Raw genomic sequence first — 10066 nt, 5'->3', positions numbered from 1 at the left:
ATATCTATGCTTATTTATTTTATCTTGTGTCCTTTACCATTTGCACATTGTAAAAACACTGTATATATATATATAATATGACATTTGTAATGTCTTTATTGTTTTGAAACTTCTGTATGTGTGATGTCTACTGTTAATTTTTATTGTTTATTTCACTTTATATATTATATACCTTACTTGCTTTGGCAATGTGAACACATGTCACCCATGCCAATAAAGCCCTTGAATTGAATTGAGAGAGAGAGACACTGGCCTGGTGTATAGTCAAACTACCCACTGACAGATAGACTACCTGTGAGAGAGGAGAGAGAGAGAGAGAGAGAGAGAGAGAGAGAGAGAGAGAGAGAGAGAGAGAGAGAGAGAGACACTCTGGCCCGGTGTATAGTCAAACTGCCCACTGACAGATAGACTACCTGTGAGAGAGAGAGAGAGAGAGAGAGAGAGAGAGAGAGAGAGAGAGAGACTCTGGCCCGGTGTATAGTCAAACTACCCACTGATAGATAGACTACCTGTGTGAGAGAGAGAGAGAGAGAGAGAGAGAGAGAGAGAGAGAGAGAGAGAGAGAGAGAGAGAGAGAGAGAGAGAGAGAGAGACTCTGGCCCGGTGTATAGTTACTTGCTTTGGCAATGTTAACACATGTTTCCCATGCCAATAAAGCCCCTTGAATTGAATTGAATTGAGAGAGAGAGAGAGAGAGAGAGAGAGAGAGAGAGAGAGAGAGAGAGAGAGAGAGAGAGAGAGAGAGAGAGAGAGAGAGACTCTGGCCCGGTGTATAGTCAAACTACCAACTGACAGATAGACTACCTGTGTTGTCACCACTTAACTTTTAATTAAAAAAAAAACTATTTGTGAGTTTAATATATTTAAGTTTTGAACCAGACTTCTTAGTTGATGTTTAAATCTCTAGAATAGTTTATTTTGTCACTGTAAAATACGTTTTCCTCATCCCAACAGATGTCAGGCTGGTACGGGAATGTGCCCAGTGGATAAGGCCCATCGTAACCAGTGCCAAGCCTGTCGGCTGAAGAAGTGCCTACAGGCGGGCATGAACAAAGATGGTCAGTGAAATGTATTTATTTCATGTCAAATATAATAATCTGTTTTTTTTTTCTTCAGTTTGAATAAATGTGAAAGTTTTGTACAATTCAAGTTAGAGTTGGGCCATGTTTTGTTGAGGTAGTCTGTCTCCTTGGACAGTGTGAAGATGTGTCAGGAGTCTGACCTGTGTCTTACCTTCCCCAGCTGTCCAGAACGAGCGGCAGCCCCGCAGCACGTCTCAGGTGCGTCTGGACTCCATCGACGTGGACACGGACAAGGAGCATCTGTCCACCACACGGGATCCCACTTCCTCTTCTTCTTCCTGCTCAGTGATCACCCGACCTCACATCACCTCCAGCTCAATCAGCTCGTCGTCCGCCCCACCGCAGCGCTGTGCACCCCCCAGCCCACAGAACAACCACCGCTTCATGGTCAGCCTCATGACCGCTGAGACCTGCGCTAAACTGGAGCCTGAGGATGGTGAGGAGGGCTTTATTATGGCTGTTTCTTGGTTTTCCTTTGTTTCTCTCTCTCTCTCTCTCTCTCTCTCTTTCTCCCTCTCTCTCTTTATTTCAATTCAATTCAATTCAAGGGGCTTTATCGGCATGGGAAACATGTGTTAACATTGCCAAAGCAAGTAAGGTATATAATATATAAAGTGAAATAAATATTTCTCTCTCTTTCTCTCTCTCTCTTTATTTCTCTCTCTTTATTCTCTCTCTCTCTCGCTCTCTCTTTCTCTCTCTTTATTCTATCTCTCTCTCTCTCTCTTTCTCCCTCTCTCTTTATTTCTCTCTCTCTCTCTCTCTCTCTCTTTATTTCTCTCTCTTTATTCTCTCTCTCTCGCTCTCTCTCGCTGTCTCTCTTTCTCTCTCTCTTTATTCTCTCTCTCTCTCTCTCTCTCTCTCTCTCTCTCTCTCTCTTTCTTTATTTCTTTCTTTATTTCTTTCTCTCTTTCTCCACTTCTTAATCTTTCTTTCTCAAGTATTTACAATTTCTCTCACAGTTGACATAATCTCCAGGTTTTTATTTGATGTATATTGAAATAATTCCACTTCTTCCACAGTTGATGAGAACATTGATGTGACCAGTAACGAGCCAGAGAGGGAGTCCTCAGATTACCACATGTCCCTGTACCCTTCCAGTACAGAGAATGTATACGAGACGTCAGCCCGGCTTCTCTTCATGTCTGTTAAATGGGCCAAGAACCTGCCAGTGTTCTCCAATCTCCCATTCAGAGACCAGGTAAGACTATGTTTACTTACAGTATAAACTGCTTATTAATACCTCTTAAGGATTAGACCCCTTTTTTTCCCCCCAATTTTTGCCTAAAATGACATACCCAAATCTAACTGCCTGTAGCTCAGGCCCTGAAGCAAGGATATGCATATTCTTGGTACCAATTGAAAGGAAACACTTTGAAGTTTATTGAAATGTTAAAGGAATGTAGGAGAATATAACACATTACATCTGGTAAAAGATAATACAAAGAAAAAAACAACCGTTCTTTTGTATTTTATCTTTTTCTTTACCATCATCTTTCAAATGCAAGAGAAAGGCCATAATGTATTATTCCAGCCCAACAAGTGCTGTTCGGATTTTGGCCACTAGATGGCAGCAGTGTATGTGCAACGTTTTAGACTGATCCAATGAACCATTGCATTCATGTTCAAACTTTTGTATCAAATGTGCCTAATTTGCTTATTAATAACGTTTCATGTTCACAACTGTGCACTCTCCTCAAACAATAGTATGCTATTCACTGTAATAACTACTGTAAATTGGACAGTGCAGTTAGATTAACAAGAATTTAAGCTTTCTGCAAATATCAGATATGTCTATGTCCTGGGAAATGATCTTGTTACTTACAACCTCACGCTAATCACATTAGCCTTCCCGAAGATGAAATATATCACAACATTGTTTGGTAACTAATAGTTAGTCAATATGAACGCTTTCGTATAGCTCAAACGGATAAACAAGCCAAACATTTTTTTTTTACGGTGCAAAGAATAGTTTGATACAACTTCCATCTGTTTAGAGACCCTTGAACTGATTCCAAAACATTTTTCTGCATAGTTTGTGATGTCATGTTTATGACCTGTCATCCTTGACCTCTAACCTTGTGCGACCCCCACTGATCTGACATCCTTGTTCCCCTCCAGGTAATCCTGCTGGAGGAGGCATGGTCTGAACTCTTCCTGCTGTGTGCCATCCAGTGGTCTCTCCCCCTGGACAGCTGTCCTCTGCTGTCCCTCCCCGACCTGTCCCCCCCAACCATGCAGAGCAAGACATCCTACACCAGTGTGGACCTGCGTCTGCTCCAGGAGGTCTTCAGTAGGTTCAAAGCCCTGGTCGTAGACCCCACTGAGTTTGCCTGCCTCAAGGCCATCGTCCTCTTCAAACCAGGTGGGTGCCTGGGGGTCAGGGGGATGTTACTATGGTGTCATTTCTTTGCAATGGAATGACCAGATGTAATCTGTGGTGATGTTTTTGTGACCAGAGCTGAATGTCATGAGATACATGTTTCCGTTTGATCTGCTTTAGGGCTTTCTGTTTCTGGGGCTGTAAATTCTACTTCCCCAGATTCTGTCTGGACACGTGGATAAGACATGAGACTAGGCCTGTTTGACTGATCTTCCTTCTTCTTCTCTTTGTTGTCATAGAGACCCGAGGTCCTGAAGGACCCGGAGCAGGTCGAGAACCTACAGGATCAGTCCCAGGTGATGTTGGGACAACACATCCAGATCACATTACTCCAGTCAGCCTGCCAGGTAGGAATACTACGGCCTCCCTGCACAACCTCCCTGATCTCCCTGTACATTCTCCCCGATCTCCCTACACAACCTCCCTGATCTCCTGTACAACCTCCCTGATCTCCCTGTACAACCTCCCTGATCTCCCTACACAACCTCCTGATCTCCCCTGTACAACCTCCTGATCTCCCTGTACAACCTCCCTAGATCTCCCTACACAACTTCCCTGACTCCCTGCACAACCTCCCTGATCTCCTACACAACCTGTACACAACCTCCTGATCTACACAACCTCCTGGATCTCCCTGTACAACCTCCCCCTGATCTCCCTCCACAACCTCCCTGATCTCCCTACACAACCTCCCACAGTCTCCCTACACAACCTCCCTGGATCTCCCTGTACAACCTCCTGATCTCCCTACACAACCTCCCTGATCTCCCTCTAAAGCCTCCCTGATCTCCTAAACAACCCCTCCCTGATCTCCCTACACAACCTCCCTGATCTCCCTAAACAACCTCCCCTGATCTCCCTAAACAACCTCCCCTGATCTCCCTACACAACCTCCTGATCTCCTAAACAACCTCCCTGATCTCCCTGTACAACCTCCCTGATCTCCCTGTACAACCTCCCTGATCTCTCTACACAACCTCCCTGATCTCCCTACACAACCTCCCTGATCTCCCTAAACAACCTCCCTGATCTCCCTGCACAACCTGCCTGATCTCCCTGCACAATCTCCCTGATCTCCCTGCACAATCTCCCTAAACAACCTCCCTGATCTCCCTGCACAATCTCCCTGATCTCATTACACAACCTCCCTGATCTCCCTGCACAATCTCCCTAAACAACCTCCCTGATCTCCCTAAACAACCTCCCTGATCTCCCTGCACAAACTCCCTGATCTCCCTGCACAACCTCCCTGATCTCCCTGCACAATCTCCCTAAACAACCTCCCTGATCTCCCTGCACAACATCCCTGATCTCCCTAAACAACCTCCCTGATCTCCCTAAACAACCTCCCTGATCTCCCTACACAAACTCCCTGATCTCCATGCACAATCTCCCTAAACAACCTCCCTGATCTCCCTAAACAACCTCCCTGATCTCCCAAAACAACCTCCCTGATCTCCCTAAACAACCTCCCTGATCTCCCTACACTACCTCCCCGATCTCCCTGCACAACCTCCCTGATCTCCCTACACAACCTCCCTGATCTCCCGAAACAACCTCCCTGATCTCCCTAAACAACCTCCCTGACCTCCCTACACTACCTCCGATCTCCCTGCACAACCTCCCTGATCTCACAACCTCCCTGATCTCCCTAAACAATCCTCCCTGATCTCCCAAGGAAACAACACCCTGATCTCCCTAAACAACCTCCATGATCTCCCTGCACAACCTCCCTGATCTCCCTACACAATCTCCCTAAATAACCTCCCTGATCTCCCTAAACAACCTCCCTGATCTCCCTAAACAACCTCCCTGATCTCCCTACACTACCTCCCGATCTCCCTGCACAACCTCCCTGATCTCCCTACACAACCTCCCTGATCTCCCTAAACAACCTCCCTGATCTCCCGAAACAACCTCCCTGATCTCCCTAAACAACCTCCATGATCTCCCTGCACAACCTCCCTGATCTCCCTACACAATCTCCCTAAATAACCTCCCTGATCTCTCTACACAACCTCCCTGATCTCCCTAAACAACCTCCCTGATCTCCCTAAACAACCTCCCTGATCTCCCTGCACAACCTCCCTGATCTCCCTGCACAACCTCCCTGATCTCCCTGCACAACCTCCCTGACCTCCCTACATAACCTCCCTACACAACCTCCCTACACAGCCTCCTTGACCTCCCTTTACAGCCTCCCTACACAACCTCCCTGACCTCCCTACACAGCCTCCCTACACAGCCTCCCTGACCTCCCTACACAACCTCCCTGACCTCCCTACACAGCCTCCCTACACAGCCTCCCTGACCTCCCTACACAGCCTCCCTGATCTCCCTGCACAACCTCCCTGACCTCCCTACACAACCTCCCTACACAACCTCCTTGACCTCCCTTTACAGCCTCCCTACACAACCTCCCTGACCTCCCTACACAGCCTCCCTACACAGCCTCCCTGACCTCCCTACACAGCCTCCCTGACCTCCCTACACAACCTCCCTGACCTCCCTACACAGCCTTCCTGACCTCCCTACACAACCTCCCTACACAGCCTCCCTGACCTCCCTACACAGCCTTCCTGACCTCCCTACACAACCTCCCTACACAGCCTCCCTGACCTCCCTACACAGCCCCCCTGACCTCCCTACACATCCTCCCTGACCTCCCTACACAACCTCCCTACACAACCTCCCTACACAACCTCCCTACACAGCCTCCCTGACCTCCCTACACAGCCTCCCTACACAACCTCCCTGACCTCCCTACACAGCCTCCCTACACAACCTCCCTGACCTCCCTACACAGCCTCCCTGACCTCCCTACACAGCCTCCCTGACCTCCCTACACAGCCTCCCTGACCTCCCTACACAGCCTCTCTGATCTCCCTACACAACCTCCCTACACAACCTCCCTACACAACCTCCCTGACCTCCCTACACAGCCTCACTGACCTCCCTACACAACCTCACTGACCTCCCTACACAACCTCCCTGACCTCCCTACACAGCCTCCCTGACCTCCCTACACAACCTCCCTGACCTCCCTGACCTTCCTGACCTTTATGGCCTTTTATCCACATGTATCTGGATTCCACTGTATATCTAGCTACTAACCTGAAGAACAAGAGGATGTTAAAATGGCCTGTGAAATCAAATGTCACTGTTATGGATCTGTAAACGACTTGATCTTGATATTATTTTGATAGCCGCTAACAGAATTGGAATCAGTTTTTATTGTTCTGTTTTTAGACACACTCACCACCCTCTCTGTCTCTCTGTGTAGATTTGGGAAGCTCCTCCTGCTGTTGCCCTCTCTGCGTTTCGTCAGCTCTGAGCGGATCGAGCTCCTCTTCTTCCACAGGACCATCGGCAACACCCCTATGGAGAAACTTCTGTGTGACATGTTCAAGAACTAATACAAGGAAAAACAAAATGGACGCCCAGTTACACTGCACTGAGACACACCGCAAGTGAACATGCACCGAAAGCTAACAAACTGATGTGTGTAACAGGATGTTGTAAATATCTTATTGCTGTGTGTAAAGAGAACCATGTAAATATGTAATTGCTGTAAGAGAGTAAACAGACCTGCTTTTTGAGCTTGATAATGTGTTATAATGGGCTTTGCTGTGTGTTGGACCCCGGACTCAAAATGCCCTTTACTGTAGGCAGAATGTTTGTGTCTCATTTCTTTAGTTACATTTCAGTCTAGTCGTCCATGGTCTATATTTTTCACGATGTAATGTAATATATTTACATAAAATCTGTTTCGTCTTAGACACTGTACATTTCTGCTGTCATAAATATGTGTGCTGTATTTATGATTTCATGCCTTGATAAACTGAAACTTGTATTTTGTCTTCTATCAATTAACTGAAGAGGATGAGTAGAAACCAGGTTTACACCAAGCTATCTATTAACTGAAGGGGATGAGTAGAAACCAGGTTTACACCAAGCTATCAATTAACTGAAGGGGATGAGTAGAAACCAGGTTTACACCAAGCTATCTATTAACTGAAGGGGATGAGTAGAAACCAGGTTTACACCAAGCTATCAATTAACTGAAGGGGATGAGTAGAAACCAGGTTTACACCAAGCTATCTATTAACTGAAGAGGATGAGTAGAGACCAGGTTTACACCAAGCTATCTATTAACTGAAGAGGATGAGTAGAGACCAGGTTTACACCAAGCTATCTATTAACTGAAGAGGATGAGTAGAGACCAGGTTTACACCAAGCTATCTATTAACTGAAGAGGATGAGTAGAGACCAGGTTTACACCAAGCTATCTATTAACTGAAGAGGATGAGTAGAGACCAGGTTTACACCAAGCTATCTATTAACTGAAGAGGATGAGTAGAGACCAGGTTTACACCAAGCTATCTATTAACTGAAGAGGATGAGTAGAGACCAGGTTTACACCAAGCTATCATACACGAGCTCAGAGGAAGAGAAAACAAGCTTCCCATCAGAGCAATAAAGCAGTGGCAACTTCAATAGTGAGTAAAGACAAAGTACAAATCAAATGAACAGCGCCACCTTCTGTCCACAACGAACAACAACACCAGTTACTCTTTCCTACCACTAGAGGTCCTCCCAGTCTGGCCGTCAACACTACTTGGACAGTAGACGACTTCATCAGTATCCACATGTAATGGCAACCACTGTGTGACAGTAGGGTGTATTTGTTCCAGTCATTTCTCAGACTACAGTATCCCACTGTGTGACAGTAGGGTGTATTTGTACCCAGTCATTTCTCAGACTACAGTTCCCCACTGTATGACAGTGTAACCTTACTTTCTGGATTGTGGATTGTTAATAGCAACCTAGCATAAGCACCACACCACATCACCAAGCACCACCCACACCACCACACCACCACATCACCACCACCACCACATCACCACCATCACCACCACATCACCACCACCATCACCACCACATCACCACCACCACCACATCACCACCACATCACCGGCTTTCCATATCACCCACCCACTACCATAACCACCACATCACCGCCCACCACATAACCACATCACCACCACATCACCACCACGTCACCACCACATCACCACCACATCACCACCACATCACCACCACCATCACCACCACATCACCACCACCATCACCACCACATCACCACCACATCACCAAGCACCACATCACCACCACACCACCACATAACCACCACATCACCACCACACCACCACATAACCACCACATCACAACCACATGACCAAGCACCACATCACCAAGCACCACATCACCACCACATCACCAAGCACCACATCACCAAGCACCACACCACATCACCACCACCGTCACCAAGCACCACATCACCACCACCGTCACCAAGCACCACCATCACCACCACATCACCACCACCATCACCACCACATCACCACCACATCACCAAGCACCACATCACCACCACACCACCACATAACCACCACATCACCACCACACCACCACATAACCACCACATCACCACCACGTCACCACCACATCACCACCACATCACCACATCACCACCACCATCACCACCACATCACCACCACCATCACCACCACATCACCACCACATCACCAAGCACCACATCACCACCACACCACCACATAACCACCACATCACCACCACACCACCACATAACCACCACATCACCACCACGTCACCACCACATCACCACCACATCACCAAGCACCGCATCACCACCACATCACCACCACACCACCACCACATCACCACCACCACCACCACATCACCACCACACCACCACCACATCACCACCACATCACCACCACACCACCACATCACCACCACATCACAACCACATGACCAAGCACCACATCACCAAGCACCACATCACCACCACATCACCAAGCACCACATCACCAAGCACCACACCACATCACCACCACCGTCACCAAGCACCACATCACCACCACCGTCACCAAGCACCACACCACATCACCAAGCACCACACCACATCACCACCATCGTCACCAAGCACCACATCACCAAGCACCACATCACCACCACCGTCACCAAGCACCACATCACCAAGCACCACATCACCAAGCAACGCATCACCAAGCACCACATCACCAAGCACCACATCACCAAGCAACGCATCACCAAGCACCACATCACCAAGCACCACACCACATCACCAAGCACTACATCACCAAGCACCACCACATCACCAAGCACCACACCACATCACCAAGCACTACATCACCAAGCACCACATCACCAAGCACCATCACATCACCAAGCACCACACCACATCACCAAGCACCACACCACATCACCAAGCACCACACCACATCACCAAGCACTACATCACCAAGCACCACATCACCACCACATCACCAAGCACCACATCACCACCACATCACCAAGCACCACATCACCACCACATCACCAAGCACCACATCACCACCACATCACTAAGCACCACATCACCACCACATCACCACCACATCACATCACCACCACATCACCAAGCACCACATCACCACATCACATCACCACCACATCACCACCACATCACTAAGCACCACATCACCACCACATCACCACCACCGTCACCGTCACC

At 47.8% G+C, this 10066-nt stretch overlaps 1 pseudogene; it reads left to right on the top strand.

Annotated features, from left to right (window-relative positions):
* The first annotated feature begins 954 nt into the window (after window positions 1-954).
* On the top strand, window positions 955-6902 carry LOC135535663 (photoreceptor-specific nuclear receptor-like; annotated as a pseudogene).
* Window positions 6903-10066: the final 3164 nt, after the last annotated feature.

The sequence above is a fragment of the Oncorhynchus masou genome, unplaced genomic scaffold (assembly GCF_036934945.1).
Source record: "Oncorhynchus masou masou isolate Uvic2021 unplaced genomic scaffold, UVic_Omas_1.1 unplaced_scaffold_4943, whole genome shotgun sequence".
Taxonomy (NCBI): Eukaryota; Metazoa; Chordata; class Actinopteri; order Salmoniformes; family Salmonidae; genus Oncorhynchus; species Oncorhynchus masou.
This window is presented reverse-complemented; position numbering and strand designations above follow the sequence as displayed.